Source organism: Mytilus californianus, unplaced genomic scaffold (genome assembly GCF_021869535.1).
Source record: "Mytilus californianus isolate M0D057914Y unplaced genomic scaffold, xbMytCali1.0.p SCAF_5, whole genome shotgun sequence".
NCBI lineage: Eukaryota > Metazoa > Mollusca > Bivalvia > Mytilida > Mytilidae > Mytilus > Mytilus californianus.
Genome location: NW_026262701.1, coordinates 108,528,216 through 108,548,726, shown reverse-complemented (window position 1 = coordinate 108,548,726; position 20,511 = coordinate 108,528,216). Strand labels below are relative to the sequence as shown.

Here is a 20,511-nt window from a genome sequence, read left to right as displayed (position 1 = left end):
CAGATTTTTACCTTTTTTTTTTCTTCATATTTCTTGAATTTGCCTTTTTATCTCTAAAACTGTAATATTTAAAGAGAAACTTACATTTGTAAATCTTATTAAAAAGTTATTGCTTTTCAATGATGATTTTGATCCAGTTTTTGCAAAAACTTGGAAACTTTAAATCTTGGGTAAACTCCTTATATTATACTGCCTGGTCTCGTGGTAGCGTGTTAACCTCAAGTGCAGAAGGTTGTTTATTTTGAACCCAACAGGGTAAAACCAAAGACTTTAAAGTTGGTATTTGCTGCTTCTCCCCTAAGCACGCAGTATTATTAAGGAGTAAGAGCAAATACTGGTTTGTTCAGAGTCAGAATTATGTGTCAAGGTAAGGTGACATGTCTCTCTGAGAACTAGTGTTAGAGATAAATTAGTCCTTGTAAAAATTGTCTGGTCAGACAAATATAACTAGTATAAAAAGTCCATGGATACAGAATTTACTAGTATATTTAGTCTGATGTCAGTAATTTATGTCCCCAGACTAATTTTCCTAGTCCAAGACATCACTATTCCTAGGTAAAAATGTCCAGTTTTTATACAGCCGCAAAAAATTTTTGCGGTCGTATATTGGTATGACATTGGCGTCTTCGTCCGAAGACACATTGGTTTTCGCACAATAACTTTAGTTTAAGTGAATGGATCTATATGAAATTTTACCATAAGGTTCAATACCACAAAAGGAAGGTTCGGAATGATTTTTGGGATTATGGTACCAACAGTTAAGGAATTAGGGGCCAAAAAGGGGCCAAAAATAAGCATTTTTGTAACTTCCAGACAATAACTTGTGTGTTAGTGTATGGATCTCTCTGACATTGTACCACAAGGTTCCATATCACAAAGGGAATGCTGGGATTGATTTTGGGGGTAATTGCCTCAAAATTTTAGGAATTAGGGGCCAAAAAAGGGGCAAAAAACAAGCATTTTTCTAGTTTCATGACAATTACTTGTGTGTAAGTGTATGGATCTTTCTGAAATTGTACTACAAGGTTCCATATCACAAAGGGAAAGCTGGAATTGAGTTTGGGGGTAATTTCCCAAAATGTATAGGAATAAGGGGCCAAAAAGGGGCTAAAAATAAGCATTTTTCTAGTTTCCAGACAATAACTTGTGTTCAAGTATATGGATCTCTCTGAAATTGTACTGCAAGGTACCATACCACAAAGGGAAGGCTGGGATTGATTTTGGGGGTAATTGCCTCAAAATATTAGGAATTAGGGGCCAAAAAGGGGCAAAAAACAAGCCTTTTTCTAGTATCAGGACAATAACTTGTGTGTCAGTGTATTAATCTTTATGAAATTGTACTACAAGGTTCCATATCCCAAAGGGAAAGCTGGGTTTGAGTTTGGGGGTAATTGCCCTAAACGTTTAGGAATTTGGGGCCAAAAAGGGGCAAAAAAACAAGCATTTTTCTAGTTTCCAGACAATAACTTGTGTTCAAGTGTATGGATCTTTCTGAAATTGTACTGCAAGGTACCATACTACAAAGGGAAGGCTGGGATTGAGTTTGGGGGTGATGAATCATAAGGGGATTAAAAAAATGGGGGGGGGATTTTTTTTTTCCTATTTTTTTTCTTTAAAATTTTCCATTTTAAGTTGGTTATTTTTTATTTATGTATAAAAGCAAATAATAATGATATGATTTGATTTCATCAAAAATTGAAATATTGGGCTTCTTTGATATGCTGAATTTAACCGTGTATTTAGATTCTTAATTTTTGGTCCCATTTTCAAATTGGTCTACATTAAGGTCCAAAGGGTTCAAAATTAAACTTAGTTTGATTTTAACAAAAATTGAATTCTTGGGGTTCTTTGATATGCTGAATCTAACCGTGTATGTATTTAGATTTTGGATATTGGACCATAATAGGTAAATTAAAAAATTTTAAGTTCTTAGACCACATTCATTCTGTGTCAGAAACCTATGCTGTGTCAAATATTTAATCGCAATCCAAATTCAGAGCTGTATCAAGCTTGAATGTTGTGTCCATACTTGCTCTAACTGTTCAGGGTTCTAACTCTGCGGTCATATCAAGCTGCACCCAGCGGAGCATTTTATTCTAATACTGTATGCAACATGTCAAGTATATTTGGTGTATGAAAATTTTTAAGGATGTACATGTTAGTCTGGCATGTTTTATTCGACCTTGACCTCATTTTTATGGTTCATTGCTCAATGTTATTTTTTTTATTTTTTGGTCAGTTTTTCTATTTTCTTATTTTCAAATTAGCAATAGGTCAACTATATTTGGTGTATGGAATGATAGTAAGGTGCATATCATGATATGTTTGACTGAGAAGTTTCGTCTTACCTTGACTTTATTTTCATAGTACATTGGACAATGTTTAGTTTTTGTGGTTTGGTCTATTTTTCGGATACTGTAAGCAATAAGGCCCCTATATTTGGTGAATGGAATGATTGTAAGATGCACATGTCTGTCTGGCATGTTTTATATGACCTTGACCTCATTTTCATGGTTCATTGGTCAATGAAAAGTTTGCATTGTTTTGTCAGTTTATCATATGCTTTAAGCAACAGGTAAATTATATTTGGCGGATGTAACGATTGTAAGGTGTGCATGTCTGCCTGGCAGATTTATATAACCATGACCGTATTTTATGGTTCTTTGGTCAATGCTAAGTTTTCTTGGTTTTTTCTTTTTATCAGATATTATAAGCATATGTCTACTTGTAAGTGTATGGAATGACTGCAAGGTGTCATATAAGAATAAGAAGTTGTCTGTCTGCCAAGGTTAATATTACTGTGACCTCATTTTCATAGAATATTGATAATATTAAACAAAAAAAATGATGAGCATGACAAGATATACAAATGATCCAAAATTGTCAGTTGCCTACTAATTATGTAATAGTAGTTATTGTCATTAAATGATAATGTTTACCCTTTTATGTGTAGAGCAAGAACATTAAAGATAAAGGGAAACTATAAACAAAAGAGATTATCAACAAAAATAGATTTCAGACGTCAACAAAGCCTAAATGGTAAGTCCACTTCTATAAAAGTTATTGCCCTTGAATAATGATTATTATGAAAATAAGATGTGGTATGGTAAATGAGAAAACTATCCACCAGAGTTCAATTAAGTGGATGAAAGCAATGCAATTACTTATTAGAGGCCAATGATGACCTGTAAATAATGAGAAAACCCATAACCTATACATGATATAGTCATCTATAAAAGACACCACAAACAAAATTTGGAACAAAACATCAATTCAAACTTCAAATATACCAGACTAATTCATAAAAATGAACAAGTTATGAAAAAACAAATATGACGGACGTGAACCAACATCAACCACTGAACTATGTACAGGCTCCTGATTTCAGACAGGCAAAATATGGCAGGGTTGATATGAAAATAAGAAGCGGTATGATTGCCATTGAGACTTTTCTCCAATAAGGATCAAATGACATAAAATTTAACAAAATTAGTTCACTGTACAGCCTTTGACAATGAGCAAACCCTATACTGCATAGTAATCTATAAAAGGCCATGAAATTCAAAAAAACAAATGTAAAACAATTCAAAAAGGGCATGGCGTCATTTAAAAAGGGCATAATGTCTATCCATACTAAACATGCTTGGGGATACACCACAAAGGCGAAAGCTAAGTGCCTGATTTTTGCACAAAACAATAAACAAAAAACAATATGATATATAGCAACAATTGACAACCACTGAATAATAGACCCCTGACTTGGGACAGACACTTACAAAATGTGGCATGGTTTAACATGTTTGCTGGCACCAAATCCCCCTCTAATTAAGGACAGTGGTGTAAGTGTCAGTTCAATATAAAAACTATAAAATCAGTTGAAAAGGGCTTTTTTCTGCTCTTGGGTCAGGTTATTTTTTATACATTCCCGTTTTCATTCTCAATTTTATTAACTCATTAGAATGCAATAAAGCAGAAAAACAGCTACCAAAAACACAGACCGGATGTGGCTGGACATTTATTCTTTCCCTGTAACAAAAAAGACTCAACATACAGATCTATTAGTACTCACAGTTACTGACAGCTAATTCATAGCAAATATCAACTAATAAAATAAACATTTTGTGAGCACCCATCCCACCCCTAACCTAGGACAGTGGTTTTAATAACAGCACAACCTTTGAACAAACTGTAAACATTTGTTGCAATTGGCTTAACTCAAAGACTGCAACAAGGCACAAAAACAACTAATATGAAAACCATAGACACAAGCACTGAAATAAGAGTACTTACAATTTTAAATATTCAAATGAAAGTTTTATCAAAATGTACATAAACATGATAAAGTAGCCATTTTATTGCTGTATTTCTCTTCATTTATAATTTTTGAGTTTTGTGTATTTGTAGGTCAGGACATCTTGTTTTCATGATCATCATTCAACAGGTCAATACTGAACAGAAAACTTAAAGTTGATATTTTTCTATATAGTGTGACTTTTTTATTAATTTGAAATGGAATGTGTTTTTTTCCTACATAAGAAAGAGGAAATTTCAACATAATGACTATAAACAAAAAGGAGTCATATTATCATGATCATAGATGCACAAGAACTAAATCATGTAAATGCAACACCGTAATTATCAATTGAAAGAAGGGAGGAATGAAAAAATATATTAGTAATTTGTTGTCCAAATGAACTTGCTTTGTCCACTCATTTAAATCGCTCCATCCAATAAAGATGTACGGAGGAGGATTTTTGAAGAACTGATTGCAAAAATGTTTTGTCTAAGAATTGTAGAAATATTCTAGTGGATGAAATAATTTATTTACTTGACTCTTATGTAGTGGACTGAATAATTGTACATAGGAAGCTGAAACAAGAAAACTAAAACTTAACAGGAAAGTGTTTATTTTATAAATTTGCAAATATAAACGTAATATTATGAACACCACAAAGGTATAGATTCAAATTGTTTGCATATTCATGTATTGCAATGGAACTATAACAAAGAAAACTTTACCTCATTAAAAGAGTAAACTATTAACTGTGCTTTGTCAATTTATTCAGTCAGAATATGAAATATTTTTTCAGTTCTATTTTTCAAAATAAAACAAACAAGACAAAGATTTCAAATCAATATTTTTTTCTTTTATTAAGACATGTCATCATTTTATTTCAGCTAAAGGATTTTATTTTTTAACTTTAAATATTATTATACTTTCCAAAATAATAATAATCTTTATTGTCATATAAACAAATTAAAAACATGTTTGTGACAAATGAAAAAACCCAAAATACACTAATATTTATATTATAAACCTTTTACTACCAAACAGAATTCATTGTAACACACACATTACTGTATATTAATAATTTGAATTCCATAGGATTTTATTTTGTCCCATGGGATATAAAAAATCCCATGGGATAATTATAGTCCCATGGGATTTTTTTGGTCCCATGGACAACAAATATCCCATGGGACTACAATTATCCCATGGGACCCAAAAAATCCTATGGGATTTAACCAAAATCCCATGGGATAATGGTCAATCCCATGGGATTTGCCGTATCCCATGGGATATTGAAAATCCCATGTTTTTCTAAATCAAATTACAAAATATATATAATAATAACAGCAGAAAAGCAATGAAATTATTGAATCCCATGTAATTCTGCACATTTTGGTTATATACACGACACTGTAGGTGTAAGGAGAGGCGGCGGCGGATTTGCAAATGAGTGTTTTGCAAATTAAAAGTGTCCAGTGTTTTCACATCATTTGTACTTTGCATCTTATTGTGTTTTTTGTCTTAAGTAGTGTTTGATTTTGTACTATTCTCCTTGTGAGTCTATTTAATGGAAATTATTTACATCTTATTCTTCTATTCTTATAGTTTTTTCCCGGCCTTTTCTCGTGTTAAGAATATAGTTTAGGCAGCTTTCTTTAATCAGGGGGCAAAGCCGAAGAATCTTCATAATATAAACTACAAAAAATAATGGCCAATGTGGGGATCGACGCTGTAACTAGCTGAGGTAACCGGCCGTTGAAAATTACACGGGAAATTTTGTATATCATATATAAATACATATCAGCATGAATGATTGTCATTCTCACAAGTCTAAATGATGATTTTTTTACTTCATTTTACCGAAACTATCAATTGTTTACATCTTTCTAACGGATTTTCCAGTTGGCAAGGTAAAAAGCGAGAAAATCGTGCAAAAGGCTAAAAATTTAAAGCTACCGCTTCTTTGTACCTTTTCTGACGTTGAGAGTATCTTTATAAGAAGAACTTTATTAATCTCGGACATTGCCGAAAATGTTTAATAATATAGACTATCAAAAATTCATGGCCAATGTGGGGATCGAACCCACGACATTCGCGTTATTAGCACGACGCTCTAACCAACTGAGCTAACCGGCCGTTGAGATCACTTTGGGAAATTTTATGTACTTATATATGGGTATCATATTCTTACACATTTACATATATAGAGAGGATATCTAAACTTTATATATGTTCACATCATTTGTACTTTGCATCTTATTGTGTTTTTTGTCTTAAGTAGTGTTTGATTTTGTACTATTCTCCTTGTGAGTCTATTTAATGGAAATTATTTACATCTTATTCTTCTATTCTTATAGTTTTTTCCCGGCCTTTTCTCGTGTTAAGAATATAGTTTAGGCAGCTTTCTTTAATCAGGGGGCAAAGCCGAAGAATCTTCATAATATAAACTACAAAAAATAATGGCCAATGTGGGGATCGACGCTGTAACTAGCTGAGGTAACCGGCCGTTGAAAATTACACGGGAAATTTTGTATATCATATATAAATACATATCAGCATGAATGATTGTCATTCTCACAAGTCTAAATGATGATTTTTTTACTTCATTTTACCGAAACTATCAATTGTTTACATCTTTCTAACGGATTTTCCAGTTGGCAAGGTAAAAAGCGAGAAAATCGTGCAAAAGGCTAAAAATTTAAAGCTACCGCTTCTTTGTACCTTTTCTGACGTTGAGAGTATCTTTATAAGAAGAACTTTATTAATCTCGGACATTGCCGAAAATGTTTAATAATATAGACTATCAAAAATTCATGGCCAATGTGGGGATCGAACCCACGACATTCGCGTTATTAGCACGACGCTCTAACCAACTGAGCTAACCGGCCGTTAAGATCACTTTGGGAAATTTTATGTACTTATATATGGGTATCATATTCTTACACATTTACATATATAGAGAGGATATCTAAACTTTATATATGTTCACATCATTTGTACTTTGCATCTTATTGTGTTTTTTGTCTTAAGTAGTGTTTGATTTTGTACTATTCTCCTTGTGAGTCTATTTAATGGAAATTATTTACATCTTATTCTTCTATTCTTATAGTTTTTTCCCGGCCTTTTCTCGTGTTAAGAATATAGTTTAGGCAGCTTTCTTTAATCAGGGGGCAAAGCCGAAGAATCTTCATAATATAAACTACAAAAAATAATGGCCAATGTGGGGATCGACGCTGTAACTAGCTGAGGTAACCGGCCGTTGAAAATTACACGGGAAATTTTGTATATCATATATAAATACATATCAGCATGAATGATTGTCATTCTCACAAGTCTAAATGATGATTTTTTTACTTCATTTTACCGAAACTATCAATTGTTTACATCTTTCTAACGGATTTTCCAGTTGGCAAGGTAAAAAGCGAGAAAATCGTGCAAAAGGCTAAAAATTTAAAGCTACCGCTTCTTTGTACCTTTTCTGACGTTGAGAGTATCTTTATAAGAAGAACTTTATTAATCTCGGACATTGCCGAAAATGTTTAATAATATAGACTATCAAAAATTCATGGCCAATGTGGGGATCGAACCCACGACATTCGCGTTATTAGCACGACGCTCTAACCAACTGAGCTAACCGGCCGTTGAGATCACTTTGGGAAATTTTATGTACTTATATATGGGTATCATATTCTTACACATTTACATATATAGAGAGGATATCTAAACTTTATATATGTTCACATCATTTGTACTTTGCATCTTATTGTGTTTTTTGTCTTAAGTAGTGTTTGATTTTGTACTATTCTCCTTGTGAGTCTATTTAATGGAAATTATTTACATCTTATTCTTCTATTCTTATAGTTTTTTCCCGGCCTTTTCTCGTGTTAAGAATATAGTTTAGGCAGCTTTCTTTAATCAGGGGGCAAAGCCGAAGAATCTTCATAATATAAACTACAAAAAATAATGGCCAATGTGGGGATCGACGCTGTAACTAGCTGAGGTAACCGGCCGTTGAAAATTACACGGGAAATTTTGTATATCATATATAAATACATATCAGCATGAATGATTGTCATTCTCACAAGTCTAAATGATGATTTTTTTACTTCATTTTACCGAAACTATCAATTGTTTACATCTTTCTAACGGATTTTCCAGTTGGCAAGGCAAAAAGCGAGAAAATCGTGCAAAAGGCTAAAAATTTAAAGCTACCGCTTCTTTGTACCTTTTCTGACGTTGAGAGTATCTTTATAAGAAGAACTTTATTAATCTCGGACATTGCCGAAAATGTTTAATAATATAGACTATCAAAAATTCATGGCCAATGTGGGGATCGAACCCACGACATTCGCGTTATTAGCACGACGCTCTAACCAACTGAGCTAACCGGCCGTTGAGATCACTTTGGGAAATTTTATGTACTTATATATGGGTATCATATTCTTACACATTTACATATATAGAGAGGATATCTAAACTTTATATATGTTCACATCATTTGTACTTTGCATCTTATTGTGTTTTTTGTCTTAAGTAGTGTTTGATTTTGTACTATTCTCCTTGTGAGTCTATTTAATGGAAATTATTTACATCTTATTCTTCTATTCTTATAGTTTTTTCCCGGCCTTTTCTCGTGTTAAGAATATAGTTTAGGCAGCTTTCTTTAATCAGGGGGCAAAGCCGAAGAATCTTCATAATATAAACTACAAAAAATAATGGCCAATGTGGGGATCGACGCTGTAACTAGCTGAGGTAACCGGCCGTTGAAAATTACACGGGAAATTTTGTATATCATATATAAATACATATCAGCATGAATGATTGTCATTCTCACAAGTCTAAATGATGATTTTTTTACTTCATTTTACCGAAACTATCAATTGTTTACATCTTTCTAACGGATTTTCCAGTTGGCAAGGTAAAAAGCGAGAAAATCGTGCAAAAGGCTAAAAATTTAAAGCTACCGCTTCTTTGTACCTTTTCTGACGTTGAGAGTATCTTTATAAGAAGAACTTTATTAATCTCGGACATTGCCGAAAATGTTTAATAATATAGACTATCAAAAATTCATGGCCAATGTGGGGATCGAACCCACGACATTCGCGTTATTAGCACGACGCTCTAACCAACTGAGCTAACCGGCCGTTGAGATCACTTTGGGAAATTTTATGTACTTATATATGGGTATCATATTCTTACACATTTACATATATAGAGAGGATATCTAAACTTTATATATGTTCACATCATTTGTACTTTGCATCTTATTGTGTTTTTTGTCTTAAGTAGTGTTTGATTTTGTACTATTCTCCTTGTGAGTCTATTTAATGGAAATTATTTACATCTTATTCTTCTATTCTTATAGTTTTTTCCCGGCCTTTTCTCGTGTTAAGAATATAGTTTAGGCAGCTTTCTTTAATCAGGGGGCAAAGCCGAAGAATCTTCATAATATAAACTACAAAAAATAATGGCCAATGTGGGGATCGACGCTGTAACTAGCTGAGGTAACCGGCCGTTGAAAATTACACGGGAAATTTTGTATATCATATATAAATACATATCAGCATGAATGATTGTCATTCTCACAAGTCTAAATGATGATTTTTTTACTTCATTTTACCGAAACTATCAATTGTTTACATCTTTCTAACGGATTTTCCAGTTGGCAAGGTAAAAAGCGAGAAAATCGTGCAAAAGGCTAAAAATTTAAAGCTACCGCTTCTTTGTACCTTTTCTGACGTTGAGAGTATCTTTATAAGAAGAACTTTATTAATCTCGGACATTGCCGAAAATGTTTAATAATATAGACTATCAAAAATTCATGGCCAATGTGGGGATCGAACCCACGACATTCGCGTTATTAGCACGACGCTCTAACCAACTGAGCTAACCGGCCGTTGAGATCACTTTGGGAAATTTTATGTACTTATATATGGGTATCATATTCTTACACATTTACATATATAGAGAGGATATCTAAACTTTATATATGTTCACATCATTTGTACTTTGCATCTTATTGTGTTTTTTGTCTTAAGTAGTGTTTGATTTTGTACTATTCTCCTTGTGAGTCTATTTAATGGAAATTATTTACATCTTATTCTTCTATTCTTATAGTTTTTTCCCGGCCTTTTCTCGTGTTAAGAATATAGTTTAGGCAGCTTTCTTTAATCAGGGGGCAAAGCCGAAGAATCTTCATAATATAAACTACAAAAAATAATGGCCAATGTGGGGATCGACGCTGTAACTAGCTGAGGTAACCGGCCGTTGAAAATTACACGGGAAATTTTGTATATCATATATAAATACATATCAGCATGAATGATTGTCATTCTCACAAGTCTAAATGATGATTTTTTTACTTCATTTTACCGAAACTATCAATTGTTTACATCTTTCTAACGGATTTTCCAGTTGGCAAGGTAAAAAGCGAGAAAATCGTGCAAAAGGCTAAAAATTTAAAGCTACCGCTTCTTTGTACCTTTTCTGACGTTGAGAGTATCTTTATAAGAAGAACTTTATTAATCTCGGACATTGCCGAAAATGTTTAATAATATAGACTATCAAAAATTCATGGCCAATGTGGGGATCGAACCCACGACATTCGCGTTATTAGCACGACGCTCTAACCAACTGAGCTAACCGGCCGTTGAGATCACTTTGGGAAATTTTATGTACTTATATATGGGTATCATATTCTTACACATTTACATATATAGAGAGGATATCTAAACTTTATATATGTTCACATCATTTGTACTTTGCATCTTATTGTGTTTTTTGTCTTAAGTAGTGTTTGATTTTGTACTATTCTCCTTGTGAGTCTATTTAATGGAAATTATTTACATCTTATTCTTCTATTCTTATAGTTTTTTCCCGGCCTTTTCTCGTGTTAAGAATATAGTTTAGGCAGCTTTCTTTAATCAGGGGGCAAAGCCGAAGAATCTTCATAATATAAACTACAAAAAATAATGGCCAATGTGGGGATCGACGCTGTAACTAGCTGAGGTAACCGGCCGTTGAAAATTACACGGGAAATTTTGTATATCATATATAAATACATATCAGCATGAATGATTGTCATTCTCACAAGTCTAAATGATGATTTTTTTACTTCATTTTACCGAAACTATCAATTGTTTACATCTTTCTAACGGATTTTCCAGTTGGCAAGGTAAAAAGCGAGAAAATCGTGCAAAAGGCTAAAAATTTAAAGCTACCGCTTCTTTGTACCTTTTCTGACGTTGAGAGTATCTTTATAAGAAGAACTTTATTAATCTCGGACATTGCCGAAAATGTTTAATAATATAGACTATCAAAAATTCATGGCCAATGTGGGGATCGAACCCACGACATTCGCGTTATTAGCACGACGCTCTAACCAACTGAGCTAACCGGCCGTTGAGATCACTTTGGGAAATTTTATGTACTTATATATGGGTATCATATTCTTACACATTTACATATATAGAGAGGATATCTAAACTTTATATATGTTCACATCATTTGTACTTTGCATCTTATTGTGTTTTTTGTCTTAAGTAGTGTTTGATTTTGTACTATTCTCCTTGTGAGTCTATTTAATGGAAATTATTTACATCTTATTCTTCTATTCTTATAGTTTTTTCCCGGCCTTTTCTCGTGTTAAGAATATAGTTTAGGCAGCTTTCTTTAATCAGGGGGCAAAGCCGAAGAATCTTCATAATATAAACTACAAAAAATAATGGCCAATGTGGGGATCGACGCTGTAACTAGCTGAGGTAACCGGCCGTTGAAAATTACACGGGAAATTTTGTATATCATATATAAATACATATCAGCATGAATGATTGTCATTCTCACAAGTCTAAATGATGATTTTTTTACTTCATTTTACCGAAACTATCAATTGTTTACATCTTTCTAACGGATTTTCCAGTTGGCAAGGTAAAAAGCGAGAAAATCGTGCAAAAGGCTAAAAATTTAAAGCTACCGCTTCTTTGTACCTTTTCTGACGTTGAGAGTATCTTTATAAGAAGAACTTTATTAATCTCGGACATTGCCGAAAATGTTTAATAATATAGACTATCAAAAATTCATGGCCAATGTGGGGATCGAACCCACGACATTCGCGTTATTAGCACGACGCTCTAACCAACTGAGCTAACCGGCCGTTGAGATCACTTTGGGAAATTTTATGTACTTATATATGGGTATCATATTCTTACACATTTACATATATAGAGAGGATATCTAAACTTTATATATGTTCACATCATTTGTACTTTGCATCTTATTGTGTTTTTTGTCTTAAGTAGTGTTTGATTTTGTACTATTCTCCTTGTGAGTCTATTTAATGGAAATTATTTACATCTTATTCTTCTATTCTTATAGTTTTTTCCCGGCCTTTTCTCGTGTTAAGAATATAGTTTAGGCAGCTTTCTTTAATCAGGGGGCAAAGCCGAAGAATCTTCATAATATAAACTACAAAAAATAATGGCCAATGTGGGGATCGACGCTGTAACTAGCTGAGGTAACCGGCCGTTGAAAATTACACGGGAAATTTTGTATATCATATATAAATACATATCAGCATGAATGATTGTCATTCTCACAAGTCTAAATGATGATTTTTTTACTTCATTTTACCGAAACTATCAATTGTTTACATCTTTCTAACGGATTTTCCAGTTGGCAAGGTAAAAAGCGAGAAAATCGTGCAAAAGGCTAAAAATTTAAAGCTACCGCTTCTTTGTACCTTTTCTGACGTTGAGAGTATCTTTATAAGAAGAACTTTATTAATCTCGGACATTGCCGAAAATGTTTAATAATATAGACTATCAAAAATTCATGGCCAATGTGGGGATCGAACCCACGACATTCGCGTTATTAGCACGACGCTCTAACCAACTGAGCTAACCGGCCGTTGAGATCACTTTGGGAAATTTTATGTACTTATATATGGGTATCATATTCTTACACATTTACATATATAGAGAGGATATCTAAACTTTATATATGTTCACATCATTTGTACTTTGCATCTTATTGTGTTTTTTGTCTTAAGTAGTGTTTGATTTTGTACTATTCTCCTTGTGAGTCTATTTAATGGAAATTATTTACATCTTATTCTTCTATTCTTATAGTTTTTTCCCGGCCTTTTCTCGTGTTAAGAATATAGTTTAGGCAGCTTTCTTTAATCAGGGGGCAAAGCCGAAGAATCTTCATAATATAAACTACAAAAAATAATGGCCAATGTGGGGATCGACGCTGTAACTAGCTGAGGTAACCGGCCGTTGAAAATTACACGGGAAATTTTGTATATCATATATAAATACATATCAGCATGAATGATTGTCATTCTCACAAGTCTAAATGATGATTTTTTTACTTCATTTTACCGAAACTATCAATTGTTTACATCTTTCTAACGGATTTTCCAGTTGGCAAGGTAAAAAGCGAGAAAATCGTGCAAAAGGCTAAAAATTTAAAGCTACCGCTTCTTTGTACCTTTTCTGACGTTGAGAGTATCTTTATAAGAAGAACTTTATTAATCTCGGACATTGCCGAAAATGTTTAATAATATAGACTATCAAAAATTCATGGCCAATGTGGGGATCGAACCCACGACATTCGCGTTATTAGCACGACGCTCTAACCAACTGAGCTAACCGGCCGTTGAGATCACTTTGGGAAATTTTATGTACTTATATATGGGTATCATATTCTTACACATTTACATATATAGAGAGGATATCTAAACTTTATATATGTTCACATCATTTGTACTTTGCATCTTATTGTGTTTTTTGTCTTAAGTAGTGTTTGATTTTGTACTATTCTCCTTGTGAGTCTATTTAATGGAAATTATTTACATCTTATTCTTCTATTCTTATAGTTTTTTCCCGGCCTTTTCTCGTGTTAAGAATATAGTTTAGGCAGCTTTCTTTAATCAGGGGGCAAAGCCGAAGAATCTTCATAATATAAACTACAAAAAATAATGGCCAATGTGGGGATCGACGCTGTAACTAGCTGAGGTAACCGGCCGTTGAAAATTACACGGGAAATTTTGTATATCATATATAAATACATATCAGCATGAATGATTGTCATTCTCACAAGTCTAAATGATGATTTTTTTACTTCATTTTACCGAAACTATCAATTGTTTACATCTTTCTAACGGATTTTCCAGTTGGCAAGGTAAAAAGCGAGAAAATCGTGCAAAAGGCTAAAAATTTAAAGCTACCGCTTCTTTGTACCTTTTCTGACGTTGAGAGTATCTTTATAAGAAGAACTTTATTAATCTCGGACATTGCCGAAAATGTTTAATAATATAGACTATCAAAAATTCATGGCCAATGTGGGGATCGAACCCACGACATTCGCGTTATTAGCACGACGCTCTAACCAACTGAGCTAACCGGCCGTTGAGATCACTTTGGGAAATTTTATGTACTTATATATGGGTATCATATTCTTACACATTTACATATATAGAGAGGATATCTAAACTTTATATATGTTCACATCATTTGTACTTTGCATCTTATTGTGTTTTTTGTCTTAAGTAGTGTTTGATTTTGTACTATTCTCCTTGTGAGTCTATTTAATGGAAATTATTTACATCTTATTCTTCTATTCTTATAGTTTTTTCCCGGCCTTTTCTCGTGTTAAGAATATAGTTTAGGCAGCTTTCTTTAATCAGGGGGCAAAGCCGAAGAATCTTCATAATATAAACTACAAAAAATAATGGCCAATGTGGGGATCGACGCTGTAACTAGCTGAGGTAACCGGCCGTTGAAAATTACACGGGAAATTTTGTATATCATATATAAATACATATCAGCATGAATGATTGTCATTCTCACAAGTCTAAATGATGATTTTTTTACTTCATTTTACCGAAACTATCAATTGTTTACATCTTTCTAACGGATTTTCCAGTTGGCAAGGTAAAAAGCGAGAAAATCGTGCAAAAGGCTAAAAATTTAAAGCTACCGCTTCTTTGTACCTTTTCTGACGTTGAGAGTATCTTTATAAGAAGAACTTTATTAATCTCGGACATTGCCGAAAATGTTTAATAATATAGACTATCAAAAATTCATGGCCAATGTGGGGATCGAACCCACGACATTCGCGTTATTAGCACGACGCTCTAACCAACTGAGCTAACCGGCCGTTGAGATCACTTTGGGAAATTTTATGTACTTATATATGGGTATCATATTCTTACACATTTACATATATAGAGAGGATATCTAAACTTTATATATGTTCACATCATTTGTACTTTGCATCTTATTGTGTTTTTTGTCTTAAGTAGTGTTTGATTTTGTACTATTCTCCTTGTGAGTCTATTTAATGGAAATTATTTACATCTTATTCTTCTATTCTTATAGTTTTTTCCCGGCCTTTTCTCGTGTTAAGAATATAGTTTAGGCAGCTTTCTTTAATCAGGGGGCAAAGCCGAAGAATCTTCATAATATAAACTACAAAAAATAATGGCCAATGTGGGGATCGACGCTGTAACTAGCTGAGGTAACCGGCCGTTGAAAATTACACGGGAAATTTTGTATATCATATATAAATACATATCAGCATGAATGATTGTCATTCTCACAAGTCTAAATGATGATTTTTTTACTTCATTTTACCGAAACTATCAATTGTTTACATCTTTCTAACGGATTTTCCAGTTGGCAAGGTAAAAAGCGAGAAAATCGTGCAAAAGGCTAAAAATTTAAAGCTACCGCTTCTTTGTACCTTTTCTGACGTTGAGAGTATCTTTATAAGAAGAACTTTATTAATCTCGGACATTGCCGAAAATGTTTAATAATATAGACTATCAAAAATTCATGGCCAATGTGGGGATCGAACCCACGACATTCGCGTTATTAGCACGACGCTCTAACCAACTGAGCTAACCGGCCGTTGAGATCACTTTGGGAAATTTTATGTACTTATATATGGGTATCATATTCTTACACATTTACATATATAGACGGGATATCTAAACTTTATATATGTTCACATCATTTGTACTTTGCATCTTATTGTGTTTTTTGTCTTAAGTAGTGTTTGATTTTGTACTATTCTCCTTGTGAGTCTATTTAATGGAAATTATTTACATCTTATTCTTCTATTCTTATAGTTTTTTCCCGGCCTTTTCTCGTGTTAAGAATATAGTTTAGGCAGCTTTCTTTAATCAGGGGGCAAAGCCGAAGAATCTTCATAATATAAACTACAAAAAATAATGGCCAATGTGGGGATCGACGCTGTAACTAGCTGAGGTAACCGGCCGTTGAAAATTACACGGGAAATTTTGTATATCATATATAAATACATATCAGCATGAATGATTGTCATTCTCACAAGTCTAAATGATGATTTTTTTACTTCATTTTACCGAAACTATCAATTGTTTACATCTTTCTAACGGATTTTCCAGTTGGCAAGGTAAAAAGCGAGAAAATCGTGCAAAAGGCTAAAAATTTAAAGCTACCGCTTCTTTGTACCTTTTCTGACGTTGAGAGTATCTTTATAAGAAGAACTTTATTAATCTCGGACATTGCCGAAAATGTTTAATAATATAGACTATCAAAAATTCATGGCCAATGTGGGGATCGAACCCACGACATTCGCGTTATTAGCACGACGCTCTAACCAACTGAGCTAACCGGCCGTTAAGATCACTTTGGGAAATTTTATGTACTTATATATGGGTATCATATTCTTACACATTTACATATATAGAGAGGATATCTAAACTTTATATATGTTCACATCATTTGTACTTTGCATCTTATTGTGTTTTTTGTCTTAAGTAGTGTTTGATTTTGTACTATTCTCCTTGTGAGTCTATTTAATGGAAATTATTTACATCTTATTCTTCTATTCTTATAGTTTTTTCCCGGCCTTTTCTCGTGTTAAGAATATAGTTTAGGCAGCTTTCTTTAATCAGGGGGCAAAGCCGAAGAATCTTCATAATATAAACTACAAAAAATAATGGCCAATGTGGGGATCGACGCTGTAACTAGCTGAGGTAACCGGCCGTTGAAAATTACACGGGAAATTTTGTATATCATATATAAATACATATCAGCATGAATGATTGTCATTCTCACAAGTCTAAATGATGATTTTTTTACTTCATTTTACCGAAACTATCAATTGTTTACATCTTTCTAACGGATTTTCCAGTTGGCAAGGTAAAAAGCGAGAAAATCGTGCAAAAGGCTAAAAATTTAAAGCTACCGCTTCTTTGTACCTTTTCTGACGTTGAGAGTATCTTTATAAGAAGAACTTTATTAATCTCGGACATTGCCGAAAATGTTTAATAATATAGACTATCAAAAATTCATGGCCAATGTGGGGATCGAACCCACGACATTCGCGTTATTAGCACGACGCTCTAACCAACTGAGCTAACCGGCCGTTGAGATCACTTTGGGAAATTTTATGTACTTATATATGGGTATCATATTCTTACACATTTACATATATAGAGAGGATATCTAAACTTTATATATGTTCACATCATTTGTACTTTGCATCTTATTGTGTTTTTTGTCTTAAGTAGTGTTTGATTTTGTACTATTCTCCTTGTGAGTCTATTTAATGGAAATTATTTACATCTTATTCTTCTATTCTTATAGTTTTTTCCCGGCCTTTTCTCGTGTTAAGAATATAGTTTAGGCAGCTTTCTTTAATCAGGGGGCAAAGCCGAAGAATCTTCATAATATAAACTACAAAAAATAATGGCCAATGTGGGGATCGACGCTGTAACTAGCTGAGGTAACCGGCCGTTGAAAATTACACGGGAAATTTTGTATATCATATATAAATACATATCAGCATGAATGATTGTCATTCTCACAAGTCTAAATGATGATTTTTTTACTTCATTTTACCGAAACTATCAATTGTTTACATCTTTCTAACGGATTTTCCAGTTGGCAAGGCAAAAAGCGAGAAAATCGTGCAAAAGGCTAAAAATTTAAAGCTACCGCTTCTTTGTACCTTTTCTGACGTTGAGAGTATCTTTATAAGAAGAACTTTATTAATCTCGGACATTGCCGAAAATGTTTAATAATATAGACTATCAAAAATTCATGGCCAATGTGGGGATCGAACCCACGACATTCGCGTTATTAGCACGACGCTCTAACCAACTGAGCTAACCGGCCGTTGAGATCACTTTGGGAAATTTTATGTACTTATATATGGGTATCATATTCTTACACATTTACATATATAGAGAGGATATCTAAACTTTATATATGTTCACATCATTTGTACTTTGCATCTTATTGTGTTTTTTGTCTTAAGTAGTGTTTGATTTTGTACTATTCTCCTTGTGAGTCTATTTAATGGAAATTATTTACATCTTATTCTTCTATTCTTATAGTTTTTTCCCGGCCTTTTCTCGTGTTAAGAATATAGTTTAGGCAGCTTTCTTTAATCAGGGGGCAAAGCCGAAGAATCTTCATAATATAAACTACAAAAAATAATGGCCAATGTGGGGATCGACGCTGTAACTAGCTGAGGTAACCGGCCGTTGAAAATTACACGGGAAATTTTGTATATCATATATAAATACATATCAGCATGAATGATTGTCATTCTCACAAGTCTAAATGATGATTTTTTTACTTCATTTTACCGAAACTATCAATTGTTTACATCTTTCTAACGGATTTTCCAGTTGGCAAGGTAAAAAGCGAGAAAATCGTGCAAAAGGCTAAAAATTTAAAGCTACCGCTTCTTTGTACCTTTTCTGACGTTGAGAGTATCTTTATAAGAAGAACTTTATTAATCTCGGACATTGCCGAAAATGTTTAATAATATAGACTATCAAAAATTCATGGCCAATGTGGGGATCGAACCCACGACATTCGCGTTATTAGCACGACGCTCTAACCAACTGAGCTAACCGGCCGTTGAGATCACTTTGGGAAATTTTATGTACTTATATATGGGTATCATATTCTTACACATTTACATATATAGAGAGGATATCTAAACTTTATATATGTTCACATCATTTGTACTTTGCATCTTATTGTGTTTTTTGTCTTAAGTAGTGTTTGATTTTGTACTATTCTCCTTGTGAGTCTATTTAATGGAAATTATTTACATCTTATTCTTCTATTCTTATAGTTTTTTCCCGGCCTTTTCTCGTGTTAAGAATATAGTTTAGGCAGCTTTCTTTAATCAGGGGGCAAAGCCGAAGAATCTTCATAATATAAACTACAAAAAATAATGGCCAATGTGGGGATCGACGCTGTAACTAGCTGAGGTAACCGGCCGTTGAAAATTACACGGGAAATTTTGTATATCATATATAAATACATATCAGCATGAATGATTGTCATTCTCACAAGTCTAAATGATGATTTTTTTACTTCATTTTACCGAAACTATCAATTGTTTACATCTTTCTAACGGATTTTCCAGTTGGCAAGGTAAAAAGCGAGAAAATCGTGCAAAAGGCTAAAAATTTAAAGCTACCGCTTCTTTGTACCTTTTCTGACGTTGAGAGTATCTTTATAAGAAGAACTTTATTAATCTCGGACATTGCCGAAAATGTTTAATAATATAGACTATCAAAAATTCATGGCCAATGTGGGGATCGAACCCACGACATTCGCGTTATTAGCACGACGCTCTAACCAACTGAGCTAACCGGCCGTTGAGATCACTTTGGGAAATTTTATGTACTTATATATGGGTATCATATTCTTACACATTTACATATATAGAGAGGATATCTAAACTTTATATATGTTCACATCATTTGTACTTTGCATCTTATTGTGTTTTTTGTCTTAAGTAGTGTTTGATTTTGTACTATTCTCCTTGTGAGTCTATTTAATGGAAATTATTTACATCTTATTCTTCTATTCTTATAGTTTTTTCCCGGCCTTTTCTCGTGTTAAGAATATAGTTTAGGCAGCTTTCTTTAATCAGGGGGCAAAGCCGAAGAATCTTCATAATATAAACTACAAAAAATAATGGCCAATGTGGGGATCGACGCTGTAACTAGCTGAGGTAACCGGCCGTTGAAAATTACACGGGAAATTTTGTATATCATATATAAATACATATCAGCATGAATGATTGTCATTCTCACAAGTCTAAATGATGATTTTTTTACTTCATTTTACCGAAACTATCAATTGTTTACATCTTTCTAACGGATTTTCCAGTTGGCAAGGTAAAAAGCGAGAAAATCGTGC

The 20,511-nt window shown here is 33.3% G+C and overlaps 19 non-coding genes across 19 annotated transcripts; all 19 read right to left on the bottom strand.

The window, feature by feature from the left end:
* Nucleotides 1–6,353: 6,353 nt before the first annotated feature.
* Trnai-aau (transfer RNA isoleucine (anticodon AAU)) lies at nt 6,354–6,427 on the bottom strand. Its single transcript has one exon. It is a non-coding gene; the product is annotated as a tRNA-Ile (tRNA).
* Nucleotides 6,428–7,105: 678 nt separating this feature from the next.
* On the bottom strand, nt 7,106–7,179 carry Trnai-aau (transfer RNA isoleucine (anticodon AAU)). Its single transcript has one exon. It is a non-coding gene; the product is annotated as a tRNA-Ile (tRNA).
* A 678-nt stretch (nt 7,180–7,857) lies between these two features.
* On the bottom strand, nt 7,858–7,931 carry Trnai-aau (transfer RNA isoleucine (anticodon AAU)). The gene has a single exon. It is a non-coding gene; the product is annotated as a tRNA-Ile (tRNA).
* Nucleotides 7,932–8,609: 678 nt separating this feature from the next.
* Trnai-aau (transfer RNA isoleucine (anticodon AAU)) lies at nt 8,610–8,683 on the bottom strand. The gene has a single exon. It is a non-coding gene; the product is annotated as a tRNA-Ile (tRNA).
* Nucleotides 8,684–9,361: 678 nt separating this feature from the next.
* On the bottom strand, nt 9,362–9,435 carry Trnai-aau (transfer RNA isoleucine (anticodon AAU)). Its single transcript has one exon. It is a non-coding gene; the product is annotated as a tRNA-Ile (tRNA).
* A 678-nt stretch (nt 9,436–10,113) lies between these two features.
* On the bottom strand, nt 10,114–10,187 carry Trnai-aau (transfer RNA isoleucine (anticodon AAU)). The gene has a single exon. It is a non-coding gene; the product is annotated as a tRNA-Ile (tRNA).
* A 678-nt stretch (nt 10,188–10,865) lies between these two features.
* On the bottom strand, nt 10,866–10,939 carry Trnai-aau (transfer RNA isoleucine (anticodon AAU)). Its single transcript has one exon. It is a non-coding gene; the product is annotated as a tRNA-Ile (tRNA).
* Nucleotides 10,940–11,617: 678 nt separating this feature from the next.
* On the bottom strand, nt 11,618–11,691 carry Trnai-aau (transfer RNA isoleucine (anticodon AAU)). Its single transcript has one exon. It is a non-coding gene; the product is annotated as a tRNA-Ile (tRNA).
* Nucleotides 11,692–12,369: 678 nt separating this feature from the next.
* Trnai-aau (transfer RNA isoleucine (anticodon AAU)) lies at nt 12,370–12,443 on the bottom strand. The gene has a single exon. It is a non-coding gene; the product is annotated as a tRNA-Ile (tRNA).
* Nucleotides 12,444–13,121: 678 nt separating this feature from the next.
* On the bottom strand, nt 13,122–13,195 carry Trnai-aau (transfer RNA isoleucine (anticodon AAU)). Its single transcript has one exon. It is a non-coding gene; the product is annotated as a tRNA-Ile (tRNA).
* Nucleotides 13,196–13,873: 678 nt separating this feature from the next.
* Nucleotides 13,874–13,947, bottom strand: Trnai-aau (transfer RNA isoleucine (anticodon AAU)). The gene has a single exon. It is a non-coding gene; the product is annotated as a tRNA-Ile (tRNA).
* Nucleotides 13,948–14,625: 678 nt separating this feature from the next.
* On the bottom strand, nt 14,626–14,699 carry Trnai-aau (transfer RNA isoleucine (anticodon AAU)). The gene has a single exon. It is a non-coding gene; the product is annotated as a tRNA-Ile (tRNA).
* Nucleotides 14,700–15,377: 678 nt separating this feature from the next.
* Trnai-aau (transfer RNA isoleucine (anticodon AAU)) lies at nt 15,378–15,451 on the bottom strand. Its single transcript has one exon. It is a non-coding gene; the product is annotated as a tRNA-Ile (tRNA).
* Nucleotides 15,452–16,129: 678 nt separating this feature from the next.
* On the bottom strand, nt 16,130–16,203 carry Trnai-aau (transfer RNA isoleucine (anticodon AAU)). The gene has a single exon. It is a non-coding gene; the product is annotated as a tRNA-Ile (tRNA).
* A 678-nt stretch (nt 16,204–16,881) lies between these two features.
* Trnai-aau (transfer RNA isoleucine (anticodon AAU)) lies at nt 16,882–16,955 on the bottom strand. The gene has a single exon. It is a non-coding gene; the product is annotated as a tRNA-Ile (tRNA).
* A 678-nt stretch (nt 16,956–17,633) lies between these two features.
* On the bottom strand, nt 17,634–17,707 carry Trnai-aau (transfer RNA isoleucine (anticodon AAU)). The gene has a single exon. It is a non-coding gene; the product is annotated as a tRNA-Ile (tRNA).
* A 678-nt stretch (nt 17,708–18,385) lies between these two features.
* Trnai-aau (transfer RNA isoleucine (anticodon AAU)) lies at nt 18,386–18,459 on the bottom strand. The gene has a single exon. It is a non-coding gene; the product is annotated as a tRNA-Ile (tRNA).
* A 678-nt stretch (nt 18,460–19,137) lies between these two features.
* Nucleotides 19,138–19,211, bottom strand: Trnai-aau (transfer RNA isoleucine (anticodon AAU)). The gene has a single exon. It is a non-coding gene; the product is annotated as a tRNA-Ile (tRNA).
* Nucleotides 19,212–19,889: 678 nt separating this feature from the next.
* Trnai-aau (transfer RNA isoleucine (anticodon AAU)) lies at nt 19,890–19,963 on the bottom strand. The gene has a single exon. It is a non-coding gene; the product is annotated as a tRNA-Ile (tRNA).
* Between the last annotated feature and the right edge of the window lie 548 nt (nt 19,964–20,511).